At 40.4% G+C, this 16,504-nt stretch overlaps 1 long non-coding RNA gene across 1 annotated transcript; it reads left to right on the plus strand.

The window, feature by feature from the left end:
- Window positions 1–448: 448 nt before the first annotated feature.
- LOC112956908 lies at window positions 449–5,529 on the plus strand. Its single transcript, XR_003251125.1, has 3 exons — window positions 449–602; window positions 1,349–1,478; window positions 5,477–5,529. It is a non-coding gene; the product is annotated as an uncharacterized LOC112956908 (long non-coding RNA).
- Window positions 5,530–16,504: the final 10,975 nt, after the last annotated feature.

Raw genomic sequence — 16,504 nt, forward strand, 5'->3', positions numbered from 1 at the left:
TTTCAAAAAGGAGGGCAGTAACCGTCAGTAACCGCCGCCGGCCTCGCGCGCATGCGCCCCAACCCCTCCCCGGGGCCGGCCAGAGGAGACAAAACCGGGGGGCGGGGCGAGCCCGGCGCTGGCCGTTGGGTCGCGCATCACGTGGCTGCGGTCGCGCAACGGCCGGCGCGGCTGCGCATGCTCCGTGCGCAGGGGCGCGCGTCCCGCGCCGGCCGTTCGAATGGGGGTCACGTGGCCCGGGCCGCCCTCATTCCCTCTTTAACGGTCGGCGCCGTGAGGAAGGGGACGCGTTCGCAGGGGATGTTGCTGGCCGTTGGGAAAAGCGCCGTTTGTCACGGWGCATTCTCGCGGCTCCTGGCCGTGCGTGGGGCGCCTCCTTGGCGGCAGGCCGGGTTCGGCAGAGACCGCTTCAGGGCTGTGGCGAAGCCCCGTGCTCGGCGGGACCGCACAGTTTGGGCTCCCATCTCCTTTTTCCTCCGTGATGTAGTGCATAACGGTGGGACTAATGCTGGTGTCAAGAGGCTGGAGAAAAGCGGACTCCTCTGCCTTGGTTAAACATTGGGAATAGTTTGCTGGCTGTTTCTGCATTGTTTAGGGCCAAGGTAATGTTTTAAAATAGGTGGTCAAAGTGAAAGCAATCCGAATAATCCTAATTAGCCTGAAAGTTGTGATTCTTAAGCTCTGACTGCGAGGCCTTCAGTGCTAAGCTTGCAGCTGGGAGCAACCTGATGTAGCATTAGAGAGATGTAAATGACTAAAATATTGGGAGAATTTGTAGAACTTGTTCATCCTTCTGGGATTTCAGCTACACTGAAAAGCTTAAAATGTGGCTTACTGCATGATGCTGATGTGAAGCAGTGTTAATACCTTTAATTTGAAATTAAATGTCTGGTGAAGTATCTCCTGCCCTCAAAATCGGAATGGTCACAAAACCATTAAAGCTTTTTCTGATGGTATATTCCCTTGGTTGCTTTCCAGATTCTATCTAAAGAGGTTCCATTTGTTTTTAATAGTCCCTTAAAAGTGAGAATACATGAAATATAGGTCTTTGGTTGTATTCTCTGGAAGTCCTCATCAAAATTCCCACCTTTAATTAAAACCAGAGCCCCCRAAATACCCTTAGTACTGTACCAGACATAAAAGTCTACATTGACTTGTTCTCTTACAGATTCCCAGTTGTTTAAGGATACTTTTCCCAGAGCTTGGGGACATCATGGCTTGACCTTTCCTAGTTGCAAAACCAGACATTCAGACAAAGAATGTCTGCAAATCAATATATAAGGGTCTGTTAATAACAAATAAAGTGATGCTATCCTCTTGCTACACCAGAAGCCTTTTATATTTCCAGGTCTGCACCTCTGAATTTGTGTAAGTCACGGAGGTTGCTCCCTCACCTGGGCCTTCTTTCTTTGGCTTGTTTAGCTCGGGAGCCTGGAAGTGACTTCCTTCTGCAGGCAAGCTCCTCAAGTTCCTCCCTGGTGAGCTGCTTTTCCTCTGTGGTTTCTGGGAGCCCACTCTGTGCAACTGCTTCTTGTTTGCTTCCCACTCTTTCCCTTTGCGATGTGGGAAGGGCTCATTTCATTCTGCTTGTACCTACTGTTTTATTCAAATGTCATTTGGCCTTTTTGGTTGCTGAGAGCTGCTAAAGCCTGCGTTATTTGTGCTCCTCCCCAGTATTGTGATTTTTTTTTTTAAGTCACAGTAACAGAAGTTTTTTCTTTGAGGCTAAGTAGATAGCACAATAGTGAGTCGATAACCTTAATATTTACATAAATATGGAGAAATAGTCCACGCTGTCCCCATGATTTCAGTTCGGATAGGCCATTCTCACAAAGAATTTATACGTTTTTTTGTCCAAAATTTATTTAAAATGAAAATGCATTTTGTAGTATCTATGTTGATGTAAAATGTAATACAAAATGAAAGCGTAACTTTTAAATGCATGTAAGCTCTATACTATTTACCAACTACTGGTAGGAAAGTACTGCTCTTGAAAAATGTGAAGATGAAAGTATAACTGGAGAGAGAGAGAGAGACAGAGAGACAGAGAGACAGAGAGACAGAGAGACAGAGAGACAGAGAGACAGAGAGACAGAGAGACAGAGAGACAATGAAGTGGTCAGTGTAGCACCTTTGTATATCTTAAGACTCCTGCAGGCAGAAACTGCTGTAGAAACAGCAAAGAGCTGTAGGTATTCAGAGAATTTGGTAGTTTTGACTAGTCTTTATCTGCTCTGTATGCACTTGGTCAGATTTTTTCCCCCTATTACTTCCTTCACATTCTCTTCATCTCCATTTCCTTCTACAGCTGCTGCTTATATGTTTCAGTGTGCCATGCCCTTCATGTATTTGCTTCTGATTTTTTTTTCTTTTGTCTTGTGCTCTCTTTCCACATAAAACCATTATGCTTTTGGGTATTCCTTTGTTTTATAGCCCATTTCTCTGCCAAATGTCCATCTGAAAGGCACAGCTTGCTAAACTCTCTGGGGTTAATATTCTGTGCTTGAGCAGTGCCTATCACACAGCAGAGCCACATTTTTAGTTGGATTTCAAAGATGAACCTAAAAGTGTCTCAGATGAAGATGTTGAAAAGGACGGTTTCAACTGTTTTAGGTGCAGAAAAAAAAAAAAGAAAATTTTAGAAAGTATTGAGATATATATGAGGTCATATGAGATGACCTAAAGAATTCAGTGGTTAGAATAGAATAATCTCACCTTTATTTCATCACATAATACAAAAGCAGAGGTTCAGCTCAGTGAAACAATACAGTTAGGGTTGAACACTTAGAAAGATATATATATTTTTTTCAAATAAAGTTTACTGGTCAGTAGAATTCTCTTGTGGAAGGTAGCTAAATCATGAGGGTGAAAAGATTTTAAGAGCAGGATGGAGGAGATTGGAATTCAGAAATTCCACAGAGAAAATACATTCACTTTCAGATGTAAAACAAAATGCCAATTTTATGCGAACATGGCACAATTGGCTTTTTAGCTGATGCTGTAGAAAAAGGTTAGGATATTGAAAGGGGATCTGATTAATATGTATAAATACCTGAAGGGGGAATGTAGGGAGGAAGSGGCCAAGCTCTTCTAGGGTGTGGCCAATGATAGGATAAGGGGCAATGGGTGTAAGTTGAAACACGGGCAGTTCCATCTCCATGTGAGGAGGAACTTCTTCCCTGTGAGGGTGCCAGAGCCCTGGCACAGGCTGCCCAGGGAGGCTGTGGAGTCTCCTTCTCTGGAGATCTTCCCAACCYGCCTGGATGCCGCCCTGTGCCCCGTGCTCCGGGTGTCCCTGCTGGAGCAGGCGGGGGGTGGACTAGATGGTCTCTAGAGGTCCCTTCCAACCTCAACCAKTCTGATTTATACTGGACCACTAGCATTTTTTTACAGTATTTTAAAAGGAAAGATATACTTGAAAAATTGTTAACAGAGTCATGGAATCATGAACCTTCTGCTGAATTACTTTGACCAGACATGGGCTTCAAGCTTTCAGGTGGATGTAAAATTTCCAGATGAGATCTGGAAAAAAAACTTTAAAAAAAAGTGAGAACAGATGACCAGTGCAGCAAAGTCAAAAATAATAGCCTTTTTGGCTTAGAAAAGTCAAGAACTGGGCAGGACAGGCCATTAAGTCTTCCAATCACTGAATATTTTTGGGAAAACAGTAAACCCTCCTGCATGTCTACTGAGAGATGGATAAACTAGACTTTTTAGAGCAAGGCAAAGTAGAGTTTGGCAGTAGAAATACTGTAAGAAGGATTAAGTATTTTAACAGACTACTAAGAAAGAGTCACTAGATGGTCATCGTTAGAAATTATGGTTGCAGGTTAGATAAGCATCTTTTGGTTATATTTTAGGCAGGGTTTTGCACTTTTTAATTTCTGCAGATCTTCAGGGATATCCTTCTACAATGCTTGGTTAAGGTGCTCTGTGTCCGTTCAGGGTGCTGTGAAGGATGCACAGGCGCAGTTCTAGGCCAGCCTGGTGGCAACACAAAGCAATGTGCATGACAGTGCAGTAACTGGCAGAAGAAAAATGCCTATGCAAATCTTAAAATAATAAACTTCAACTAAAATAGTTTTCTTTCTGATCCCCAGAGATCCTCTTGGTTAAGAAATGCACGGGAACGGCATTTTCATACAGAGTAACAAATTTCTAAGGAGAAGCCCCATATGATTCATGCAAACATGATTGGCTTTATTGCTGTGTTGTCTTCAACCTGCTTCCGTGGGTTTTTTTCTTCCCCCCCCCCCCCCCCCGGTTTATTTTCTTCATGTATGCTACCAAATTCCTGGGCTCTCTTCTCTTAGACACAGACCTGCATACTTTCAGAGTGAAGCTAACAAAGCTTCTTAAATAAATAAAAATGTTATCAGTTTAGATGATGAAGCTTTAGGGGGTGAGTGCTGTTTTTCAAACAGACTTACGTAGCACATTGGAGTCCAGACCTTGTAAGTGTTCATGTATATTCATATTAAAAACACTGAAGAGTATTCACRTAAATATTAATACTTTACTGTTCCCTGCCACACATACTCTTTCAAGCAGGGTTTTAATACAGCTAATATAGAGCTAACTAGGATGCTATTTTTCTCTTAACTACTTATGCAGTAGGTTGAAGTTAGCTTTGCTGAACTTGTATGTCATAAAAACTGGAGCATAAATTCAAACTGAAGTAAGCTAGAAAGAGGAGGGGAAAAAATGGTATTTTTTCCACACTTGTATAAATACATATTWTTTTTTCATTCCTGCAAGTTTCTGACTAAGTTTTCCAATGTGGTTTTGGGTGGTCTGTTGCTGAGTCCCATCTGCAGGTATCCTGGACAGCTATCAACTGACAATGATAGTGACCTAATGTCCCTAGTAGCTTTTAAATGTTCATTTGTCCATGCCTTGAGCTTGGCTTAGATACTCAGCTTGTACAGTGTGAGCATAAAAATACAAAGTACCTATTTCTAACTTTTGATGTAAATGCATCAAAAGCATCTTTGCTTTACATAGCTTTTTCCGTTGTTACAGTACATGGAAGTTATATCCTGTTCTTTTCCCTTTTTTGTGTGAGTTTGTGTGTGAGGTCTCGAACTATTACAGCCTAGTGTGTATTGTGATTATCACTGAATGTAATAGCACTAAATTTAGGTCTTGATTCTGCAGTGCTAACACATTTAAGCAGTCTTCAACTCAGTAGGCCTTTTAAAGGCATGGCTTTACTTTGAGAGACCCAGAACTTTAATATACTTTTGCTGTAATTTTGTATTTGTCCAATACTACTACTTTGTGCATGCCCAGGTGACTCTCTGCTGAAATAATTGTTGTAGTTAAACTTCATTTTAAACCRTATATACATGTGTGTAACGTTTTAATAGAAGCTTTTAAGTAAAAGTTAAAAAGTAAACATACAAGCTTAATTACTTAAAAMAAMAMCAACAACAAAAAACCACTGATAACAATCATATCCCTATATCCCTTTCAGGATCCAGAATAAATGTACCTTTGAGTTGAACCTCAGACTCGAGCTCCAGCATTGTCCTGGGGGACAGCCCGSCGTGCTCAGACAGACACAGCAGCATGAGGCCACCTGGTCACCCTGGCAGGTAGGAGCTGGCACGAGCCGCCCAGGACCCGCAGTGCGGGAGCGGGCCGGTGCTGCGGCCAGCCGTAGGTGACAGCTGGCACCCCAGGGCCCTGCGCCAGCTGGCACAAGGGACAGCAACCCCGCGACGGCTGCGCRCGCCGCAGAGACGCGGGTGACCACAACCAGCCCATGCAGAGTTTGGCACGGGAGGAAATCTGGTCTGTGCAGTGCTTGCAGGAAGTAAATGAAAGGCAGGTGTGGTAAATATGGTCTTGCTGATATGGGAAACCTTCCCCAGAGGGTTCGTTTGGGAATAAAATTTGTTCCGAATAAAAGAGCAGTGCCAAATGTGCTCTGGAGAAATACGGGCTTGTGCCAAGCTTTGCAGTTGAGCTCTTTGCTGAGCCAGGTTGAATCCAAGGCCTCTGGATGGCAGCYGCTCTGGAGCCTTGTGAGCAGCGTGAGCCAGTTTGCAGCAGAAACGGTCGTGCTTCAAGTCTTGTGCAGGAAAATGCTAAGTAGTATCTTGTTCCAACAGCAAAAATAATGCCCTTCAGAAATACTTTTATGAGACAAGAGAAAAAAGTCACCTGAACATAGTGGTTTGCCTGCAACTCCATCTTCAGCCTGAACACTGAAAGTAAAGATTGTAATTTTGTCTCAGCAGGAGGCAGAGAACAAAGACAGARGAAGGGAAAGACTAATCCAGCGCTGCCCTCGCAAGGCACATTCTATTTAAGCTGAAAAGGTCACTGCCCACACGATTGCATCAGCCACCATGCCAGGTCACTTGAACGTATGAGGCTGTGATAGGTCATCTGTATTTACAGAGGGCAAGACATTTCGGGTGTAGTTTACTGACARAAGCTGAGAAGCCCAACACAGCTATCATGCTGAAATTTATTAAAGGGGAAAAGATGAAAAATCTTGATCTATTCTTTTTAAATACCTGTTTTAGTATAACAGATACATGCTTTCGCCGCTGACAGCAGTTATTATTGCAAAAGCTTGGTTGTTTAAAGTGCTTTACCTGTCAGCTCACATTTACTGTGTCTGCTTAAGAAAAAGTCTATTTATAAAATATTCTTTCAAAAAGGAGTTTTGTAGAAACACTCAGTAGGATTCTAGGTGTTTTCAGATTCTGTTTTCTTATGCTTGTGTGATTGGACATTGTTGCCTGGAAGGTTTTCTGACAAATTCCTTGCAAGTATTGTGATTGGAAATGCATCTGTTAGGCCAGGAGCCCTGGGTCCTCTCTATGCAGAAGGCTGATTATTAGGAAATACGCAGTGCTGTCCAGTGACTACAGGCATTAAGTCCCCACAGTGCTGATGGCAGGCAAACATGCTCCTCGTTGAACCAGAATTAGAGTGTTGTTTGGGGTTTTCTCCTTGTCATYGTCTCCGTTTTGCTGTGTTTACTCGATCAACTGTTTAACCTCTGAGTCCCTCAATATAGCTGTCTGTAAAATGGCTTTGTTTTCTCAGCTGTTTCTTTCTAGTCCAAAAATGATAAAGGGGGAATTAAAGGAGTATCTCCCAGCAGCGAAGTGGMTTTGCTAAAATGTCAACACTGATCTCTTAATTAGCCCCTCAGGATACCATGCTGTCTCTTGGTTCTTGGTGAGGGAGAGTATGGGCAGTAATGGAGTCCATACTACTAAATAATCACGGTTGCAAAGGCTTGCGAGAGTTACAGAAAGCTGCATTTTAAAATACTGTGTTATTTAGATAAGTAAATGGAGGTAAAAAATGAGTGAGAATGAAATACAATTACTAAAAGTGTTTATGTTTAAAATAAAGAATATATTTTAAACTCCTCTCTCAGTATGAATAAGAGGCTGAAGAATTTTTCCTGGTGGCTTATGTCTGTTGACTCCTGTTCTTAATTCTGTTCTTAGTTCTGGTTAGGCCTCCTTTTCTGGTATTTGCAAATACAGTTTTTCATTGCAAGTCTGCTAAAACTAAAGTGTCTTTGCACAGCTTGTCCTCCCCGGTGAGGAACTCCCTCTTTACAGAACGGTTGCAGGGAATAACATGCATGAGAAGTTCCCTTTTAAAATGCTCTTGGAGTCTGCCCTTGGAGTCTGCCTCTTGGAGTCTCCTAATAGCAATGTCCTTGATCTCAGTCGCTTCTGATGTCTTGTGTCCATCTGCAGTGCTACCATCAAAGCACTCTGGAAGACCTAACACCAGTTTCCCTAAGGAGGAAAAACTCTCCTTAATAGTGGAGCTCTAGCTGGGTGAATTACTGAGCTTTGCTGGCTTGGCTGTTAACRTTACCTTCTCTGAAGTGCTCTAAAACTAAATTGTATTAGCATAGAACTTTTTTGTCCTTTTTTTTTAAAAAAAAAAAAACAAAGGTAAAAAAATAGAAACAACCATGGACCAGCTGATATGCTTTGTTGGAACTAAAATATTTCCAGTCATTTTTTGTGTGTGTTTTGGCTGAGGGACAATTTCACTAAAAAAGTCATCAAATAATGTATAATCTCTTAACTCCATGTAATGGATTTGTCCAAAGAAGACACAATTGACCAATTCAAAGTTAATATTCAAGGTCAGGAGTGTATCTTTTCAGTTTGGCTTCTCTTACCTCAGGTAGAAAAATGCCTATAGAAATCCCATCTTTGTTCTCAGAGATCTCTTTGATGCCATTTTCAAGATTCTTCCATACATTATTAGAACTCTGTTGTCATTCTAATTACTTCAAACTGGGGTCATTAGCCCTGATTATTATTTACAAATAAACCACTATTAAGGTGAAACATTTTATACARGAGTGGAATATTTTGCCAGAGTAACGTGTCTTAGCAATCCATGACTGCTTACAGCACTGTTCTTTCAGCCTCAGCTGCAAAATAGGTCAAGACTGTCAATTTTTCTCATTCTGTGACTCTAATATAAATTCTGCTCTACCAAGCTTCARACACCAGATTAGTTTGTAGCAGGTTTGCAGATCTCTGCAGCACAAACTGTCTTAATTTAAAAAATACTAATTACTTGAGTTATTTTTTTCCCACATGTAAGCTTCTCATTTTATAAGCAGGTGCCATATTTTTGGCTGCATCTCTATAAAGTGTTAGGGAACAGTCAGGTTTATTAATATTTTCCATATTTATAGAAATATGAATATCAAATTATGTTGTTATCTACACGTGATAGTTTGTAGAAATATAGAACCTAATTCTATCCCCAGTGAGAATTTGGACAAATTGTGAGAACCTAGCTGGAAAGAAGTATTATTTCTGCATTTCACTGTCCAGATGGTTAAAATGTTTGTGGGGGATTTTTATTATTATTATTTTTGCTTTCCATCTCTCAGATGAAATGCAAGAGTTGTTATCCTAAGCCTAAAGTCATTGTTAGAAAAATTCCATCTGCTAGTAACTGAAGGAGGATGGGGGGAAAAACAACAGAAAACTCCATTTGCCAGTCAATGTTGGTTGCCACTTCTGAACCAAAAACACTCAAGCCACTGGGCATGGAGAACTCTGGATAACTGGTCATTTCACCTGGTAGGCAGCAACTGGATGCACACTTTTATTATGGGCCTTCGTCTGTGCACTTTTTGATATGTCCCCACTTCTAGAGGCTTTTGTAAAGTGGAAGTCAAATTACTATTCAACAAACTGAGACTGTATATTTTAATTGAGGTAAAGAGCTGCTAAATCAAATCTAGTTTTCTAAGTGAATAAAAATATCATACCTATCATGTATGGTCAGACTWTCAGAAGCCTCAAATACTTTGCAGTTGGCATTTCTGAGTAAGTTTGGCTTTGCTTCTAGGATGCTGGGAAACCAAAGTATTCAATATACTTTAGAAAACTGTGGGAAGGATGGAAAGCAGCATTTTTTTTTTTTTTGTCAGTCAATTTGCCTGTGAAAATCTTTTGGGATAAGATTTTTTTTCTTTTTAATGTAATATAATTAGTCTTGTATCTGGCTCTGCTTTTCCTAACTTCTTTTATACTCAGTAGGCCTTAGTGTACCATGCTGACCTCTTAATGGCCAAATTATTCTGGAACATGGCTTTTTCTGCATTCAGGGAATTTTATAAGTCTTCTTGATCTTCAGCCCTTTATTGATAGCACTGCTGGGTTGCCTCATTGTATATCAGGTGCTCCTCTAACTTGTTGAAGCCCTGTATAGAGTTCTTAGGGACATTTCAGCACTTGTACGGCTGAAGGGCCTTGTAGGTATCAATCCCGTATCCCTTGAAAGCACCTGTAGCAGAACATGTACCACCTCCTCTATTTCCCATATCTCTGAACTTCTGACAGCTACCAGGAAGGCTGACAGCCCCTGTTTTTTAACCCTTTCGTCTTCTGCTGTATCACTCCTAACTAACTCTCTTTTCCATTGGAAGAGCAAGATTCCTGGTGAATCCTAGCTCTCTGAAGGCCAACTTTATTATGTCTATGTCCCTTTGTTGGATGATTAATGTTAATGAAGTGTCTGAGAAAGGCTGATCATCTTCAGCTGAAGGGCTCATCTCTACATGGCACACCACCTCAATAGACTTGCCAGAAGTAGCTTATATTTTGGGACACATATGCCTCCTGACTTCTCAGAGAGGCTCTGCCCTAATATATTAAGATTCCCTGGTCTTCTTACATAGTCCACTCATGGCAAATGAAGATGATTCTTCTAGTCTAGCTATTCTGTTTCCTGCTTTGCTCAACAAGAGGAGAATCCGTTTGCCCCAACCCATACTGTAAGGGTCCCACCTGCTTAAAAACCTAACTCTTATGATGCTGTACAAGTTTATGGAGATATCTGATCCCTCTTGCTCAGACTGCCTAACAGACCCAAGAGACAGTATTTTGTCTATGGAACTGAGAAGGCTGTATGTTTTGTTCATGGTAAACAGCTTATCCTATCAAGAGGATCAGTTCACAGAGCTGGAATCAATTCAAATGCTTTTACAATTCACTCATTTCTAGGGAGAGCAAACTTTTTTTTCTGGAAAAAAAAATCTTACTGAAAGGAACAGTGAACAATTTTAGAGTTAGATAAACTCAGAAATGTTCTTTGTATTGGCATGACATCAACTATTGGTTTATTCATGGGTAGATTATTCAGGATGGTGAATAATTTGTCGTGTATATATGCAACACTCAAGCTTACGTGCCTGTGTAAGCAGCTTGCATCTAAAAGCAGTATATTCTCGTTGCATTATGCTGCATTGCTCCTACCACCAGATTTACACAGATAGCACATCACGTGTGTTTTAGTCTACCCTGTGCAAAGGTGTGTTGTCTAACAACCAGTTCTCGTGGAAAGTTAAGAAACACATAGCTGCAAGAGGGAAGAGGAATAGGCATTTGTTAAGTTGAGACGTAACTTCCAAAAGAGAGGGCAGCACCAGTAAGGAGTGTAGGTTGCAGAAGGTGTTTTTTAATGGCTAGTGTTGAAATGGGCAGACTTTCTGCCATGTCTTTCCATGCCTTTCCATCACTTTTGGTCATGTAGGACAAATTGAAGTTTTGGTCAATCTGAAGTCTCTCTAAAGTGCTCATTTGTAACTTTTATATGTGAAGAATATTGTGACTTTAAGTCCATTTGGAAATTGGAAAATCCTTATACAAAGGACTTTATGCAGATTTTTTTTAGAAGTGATCATTAATAGTGTGGTTTTCAGTTTGGCATCCCTAGCCTGAGATCATTGGTTACGATTTGCAGAAGTTTCAGGCACTCATGGCTGTAATTTAAGTCAATTGTTGCTCTCCTTAAACATACAAAGCACTTCAAAATATTAATTACTGTTAAAAAACAGGCTCTAGGGGCCTCTAAACTGACACTTAAAATTAGTGGATCCTTTGATCTCAGGTCTTCAGATGCTATCAATAACACTRCTAGATATTTGTGAGAATAAATTCTCACATAATATAATAATTGAGAAACACCAAGACACTCTTTTGGTAAAAACTCTGAAGACGGAAAGAAAAAAACCAAAGGGAAAAGAGAAAATATTTTTTTCTATTCAGAGCAATATTTGAATGTTATRCAGTAAAGAAGCTGGATTCTGAATGAGAGAAAAACATATTAAGCGAGTTTCATCTGCCACTGAATTAAGTAGGTTCCTTTTGGAAATAAGTCTAAAGGTGAGGAAATAGCCATTTCCTATCAAAAGCAGGTATCCACAGCCCCCAGTAGCTGCTCTGTGATGCACGGCAGTGTTTGCTACGAGGCAGGGAACTTGAAGGTGATGTGGAGGACATCAGGAGGAAGGTGCTTTCTCTGGGTGCCTCTGTTGCTACGTAGATATGCAGCACACCATGCAGACAGGCTAGTATGGACTTGTCCTTTCGGTTGATGCAAACCCTGCCAAGAAATGTGTGACCAAGTATTTGCTTCTGATGTTTCTGGACGATAATGCAAGACCTGCAATGCAAGAGGAACAGTCTGCAGTTCTGGTTTATAGTAAAATTCTTTATATACGTGTCTTATGTTTGAGGTAGAACAATGTTTCGTGTTACATACTTGCATGTTTCTTGTTTTATACGGCTTTTTGTGCTGTGTTTACACAGAAATTCATGTTTATTCTGCATTCTATAGCTAAGGATGTTTTGTTATGATGAAACAGAGATTTATTTATACCCAGAAATAATAGTATATCTGTGATGTAGGCAGCCTAAGATTTATACCGTCCTTAAATACTCATTTGCTTGCTTTTAAGTACTTTGCTTCTCTAAATGAGGCGATCGATAACTGCAGTGTTCAGACAGATATGAGAGGAGGGATCTGAACTAATGCATGCATCTAAGTATACTTTTTTTATTATTTTTTGACTGCTTTTGACCTAACTGCCAAGAACTCCATGCATTTGAAGAATGTACTATTTTTGTACTATTAACCAGATGTTTGTACTATTAACCAGATTTATGGCATGCCTCTATAAATACAGAGATTTTGGTATATTTGAATGTTTAGACACCGTATAAACTCCCTGTGTTTGTTTCTATCTATGGTTAATGCTTTTAGGCTCTGTTCTTTTTTATTGAGTCACTCAATTACCAAAGATGAGGAAAAAGTTTCCTTTTATCAGATCCTGGTATTTCTTCCATTATTTTTAAAAAACTAAACCACTTCTATTATTTTTATTATTTGCAATGAAAATATTTTGTAATAGTTTCATTGATCAAAAGAATAATCTTCAAGAGGCAGAAAAAGTTCTTAAAGGTTTTTGTTCATGCCTGGGAAACAAGCTCCCTTATGCATTGTTTTCAAGATGCAGTCACACTTCATGGTATGATGTGCTGCACTATCAATAAATAAAGGATCAAAGACATATGGCTTACAAAAGATTAATAAAAGGAAGAGCTATCGTAATGTATTTTAACCTCAGGCTTTTACAACACTCTACAGGTGGCACAATACCTAAGATGCRTATTGGCTCTTCGTTTGAGATTTGGGGGAAATCTCTTTAGGATACCCATATCAGCCCTGGAGTATTTCCCCTTCATGCTAAACAATGAAAAACCTACAACCTGTGGGACTTCAAGACCCACAGGAAAAAAAAAATAGGTTTTTGCTAGGAGAAGGAAGATTTCTCTCCTTAGTCGTAACGTGAAAACATAATTTTTAGTTTTAATAATTGCCCTTAACAGAGAGCAACATTATATGACATGCATTTAGTGATGAGTCTTCCGTAATCAGAGGCTGGGTACCCCCATCCCCTCAATATTCCTTGTTCCATCTGCTTCCCATCTATGCTTGAGGGTCTTGCCGGTAGAGCCTCAGCAGCACTGCTGGGCAGTACTGCTTTAAGTGAAGTCGCCAAAAAGAGTGGAAGAAAACTCTTGACAACCATGTGAGTTGAATTGGGTCCCTGATTGTCAGTGGGAAAATTCCTCTGTTGTTTTGTTTAACTGCACCTGACACATTGATTTGAAGGAGATTTACTTGGCAGAGGGTGAGGGGGAGCTTGAGAGGAGCCTTTACAAGGTGTTTCCAACTTGATGGGAAAGAAAATAAGTAGTGGAACACACCTCAGTAGTAAAGTTTCATACTTTGCAAAAGCACTGCCCTTTGCCTTTGCAAGAACTATGGAAATCTTCCATTCCTGCCAATCTTTTGGACAGAAGAGGCATGGAGGTTAAAACTGGACTTTATAGTAGAAGTTTGTTGCTGATTCAGAGGTTATGTGTTATTGACGTTGTTCTCTGCAACATCAGTTTTCTCTAGAGTCTTCGCAGCCAAATAATGACTTGGCCCAGTGTTGCTTTAGATCCTTTAGATCGTTAGCTAGCAGTCTGAAATGTTGTCTTTCTACTTAGAAAAATAAAGTTCAAATTTTTGATCATAGAATAATGAGGAAAGATCATTCCACCTGCTCTGTCTTTGATATAATTCACTTCTAGGAGCTTATTACAAGAAGACATTTAAAACTTGCTGCAGCTGACTTTACATATCTTGTTGCATAAAGCAGGCTATGGTTTTATAAATACTTAAACCAGCACTACTGGAAAAAATGGATTTCCCATTTCCAATACAAGCTATTCTTCCTCCCTATGTTGGCAGAAGTTTTCTGCAGCTGAGGTCAAAGAACGGGTTTGGATTACTGCTAACCATGATGTTTCTTTGCCAGAATGATTTTAATCTAGATGAATTTTGTATTCAGGGTCACCGCATGGCTTCAGAAACAATGCTGCCAGCTCAAGAGAACAGCAGCAGAAAGGCCAGAGTAAAGCTCTAAATCAAAGCTATTTCCAGTTAAGTCCTGTTCTTACCTTGCTGCCAGAACATGCTGTAGCTGCTGCGAGACTTTATGGATCCACAAGGTAGAGAGGGGTAAGTAATGTAAACACAGGAACATTGGTGTGTCATTTGCCCAGGCTTCTCTAGTGTGAACCAGTCTGCCTCACCCATTTCCAGGATTCCCTCATCACCCTTACGAAAAGGACCATAGCTCCCGTGTCCCCCAGCTGTTCTTTGGCACCGATTGCACAGCGATGTTGCGCRCGGCTCACAGTGAATTAGGACAGCACCTTAGGGATGCCAAGATCATACAGGATCAAGTGAGATAATCCAGACTGGGAAGTAAAGTTAGTCCCTGAGAGTAATACTGTGGGGTAAGTGAGTTAAGAACCTGTCCACAGTAACACAAAGGTTTTGTGTATTGTTTCAGTCTTTTAATTATGAATTTGTGGAGAGCAACAAAGGAAAGAACCTGCATGTGGGACTACACCTCATTGTCAGATTGCCCCCTGCAATCATCTTCCTGCAGTTTTGTGTTTGTGGAGAAGGAAACTGGACTTCTGGTTAGGCAGTGCTATGGTACTCTAATATTTGGTAACTTTGGCGACCCTGAATGTGAATAATGTGAAAAAAATAATATATATAATGTAGTAATATGAAATACTCATCTAAAACAAGAAAAACATGTGAACTAGAAAAGAAGGTGCAAGTGAAAATGAATTACTTAGGAAGAGTGAAAGAGAGAATTCATTTGCTGGTAGGATGTGAAGAAATTACAAGGAGGCAAAGAACAAATGGTCCAGTAAAAATGCTCAATGCAGGTCAAATTGGAATGCTTAGAACTCAGCTATCAGCAAGAGGAGAGAGTTGTAACTATGGCCTTGAAAGAAAAGAAACTAAGGAGCAGCTCCCAGGCTTAAGATGCTCAATGATGCCAGATTCCCAAGATATAAGAAGGCAGCAGTGACTACAGTTGGTCATGGGCCTTTTTTCCTTTCCTTCCACCGTGACCTCCACAGGCTACCTGTCACAATGCCAACTTGACCATGGACCTGACATTTCTAGGATTTATCTGTGGCAGCTGATGTGGAGAAGATAAAAGGCTATACAAAGTGTGAGGACTGCAGAAAGAGTTTGAATTATGTTTTAAGGAGAATACAGATGACGTTGCAATGAAATACAGAAAAAAATGCAAAGGTGAATTTTTTCATTTTGGCTATTTATTTGTAGCTGAATCAATTTTCAAACCCAACAGATGTTTAATATTTAGTTGTGATATTTCAAAGCCTCCAAACTGTCTTTTGTTTCCTCCTTTAGGGAAGCTGGAAAGATTTTGAACTCTATTATCAATATTTTTTTCCACCTTTCAGTGCTTAGGACAAGCGTCCTTGAAAGGGCAGCAGTTTTGAATTTGCTGATTGTCATGTAGACAAGGATGTTTTCAAAATAAAAGCACACAATCCATTTGTAAATCTTCCTGAATATTTGAAAGTATAATCAGACTGACTCAGGCAGCCGACCTACAGTGTATCTCATTTGAATTCTCTCTTCCCCCAGGCCTTGTCTACAAGAAATATGCATACATTGTACTGTAAGTAGAAAACATGGGTGATAACAATGCTCAGCCCTGGTGGAGTTCTGCATATGTTTCAGTTTCCAATGCACCTGAGCATTTACCTTTCTCATGCCCTGCATGTAGCAGTAGCTTCCCTATATAATGCCTTTTTTTTTTTTTTTTTTGTAGCCAGACAATATAGTCCTGAAGCAACACAACCTTCCATTGCCCCATTTGTCCTTACTGTTCTTAGCTGACTGTATTTCTTGCACTAAGCAATATGTTTATTGATTTGGTAGATGAGCAGTGATCTTGCATACTTCTGTGAGTAGTTCTTCCTTATGGGAAGAAGTCTGTGAGTACAGGCTTTGAAGCAAAGTTTATGGGCCTTCCTTGTCTCTGGTCTAGGAAGTTTATTGATTTACTGATTACTTTTCTGATTATTATATACATCAAAATGCTGGCTTTGTTTTGGATTTTCAGCATTACCTTTCATCGTCTGTATGTAAATAACAACTACTAGCATCTTTGCAGTGAAGAACACTTCATGACTGGCTTCTTACAGTACTTTTTTGACGTGTCTTTCTTTACAGTGTCAAGCATTAGAGGAAAACATCTGCTACACTGCAAGTGCAAGGTCTTTGAGCCACACATAGGGCAAGGTGCAAA

Source organism: Nothoprocta perdicaria, unplaced genomic scaffold (assembly GCF_003342845.1).
Source record: "Nothoprocta perdicaria isolate Ctin4 unplaced genomic scaffold, notPer1 scaffold_68, whole genome shotgun sequence".
Taxonomy (NCBI): Eukaryota; Metazoa; Chordata; class Aves; order Tinamiformes; family Tinamidae; genus Nothoprocta; species Nothoprocta perdicaria.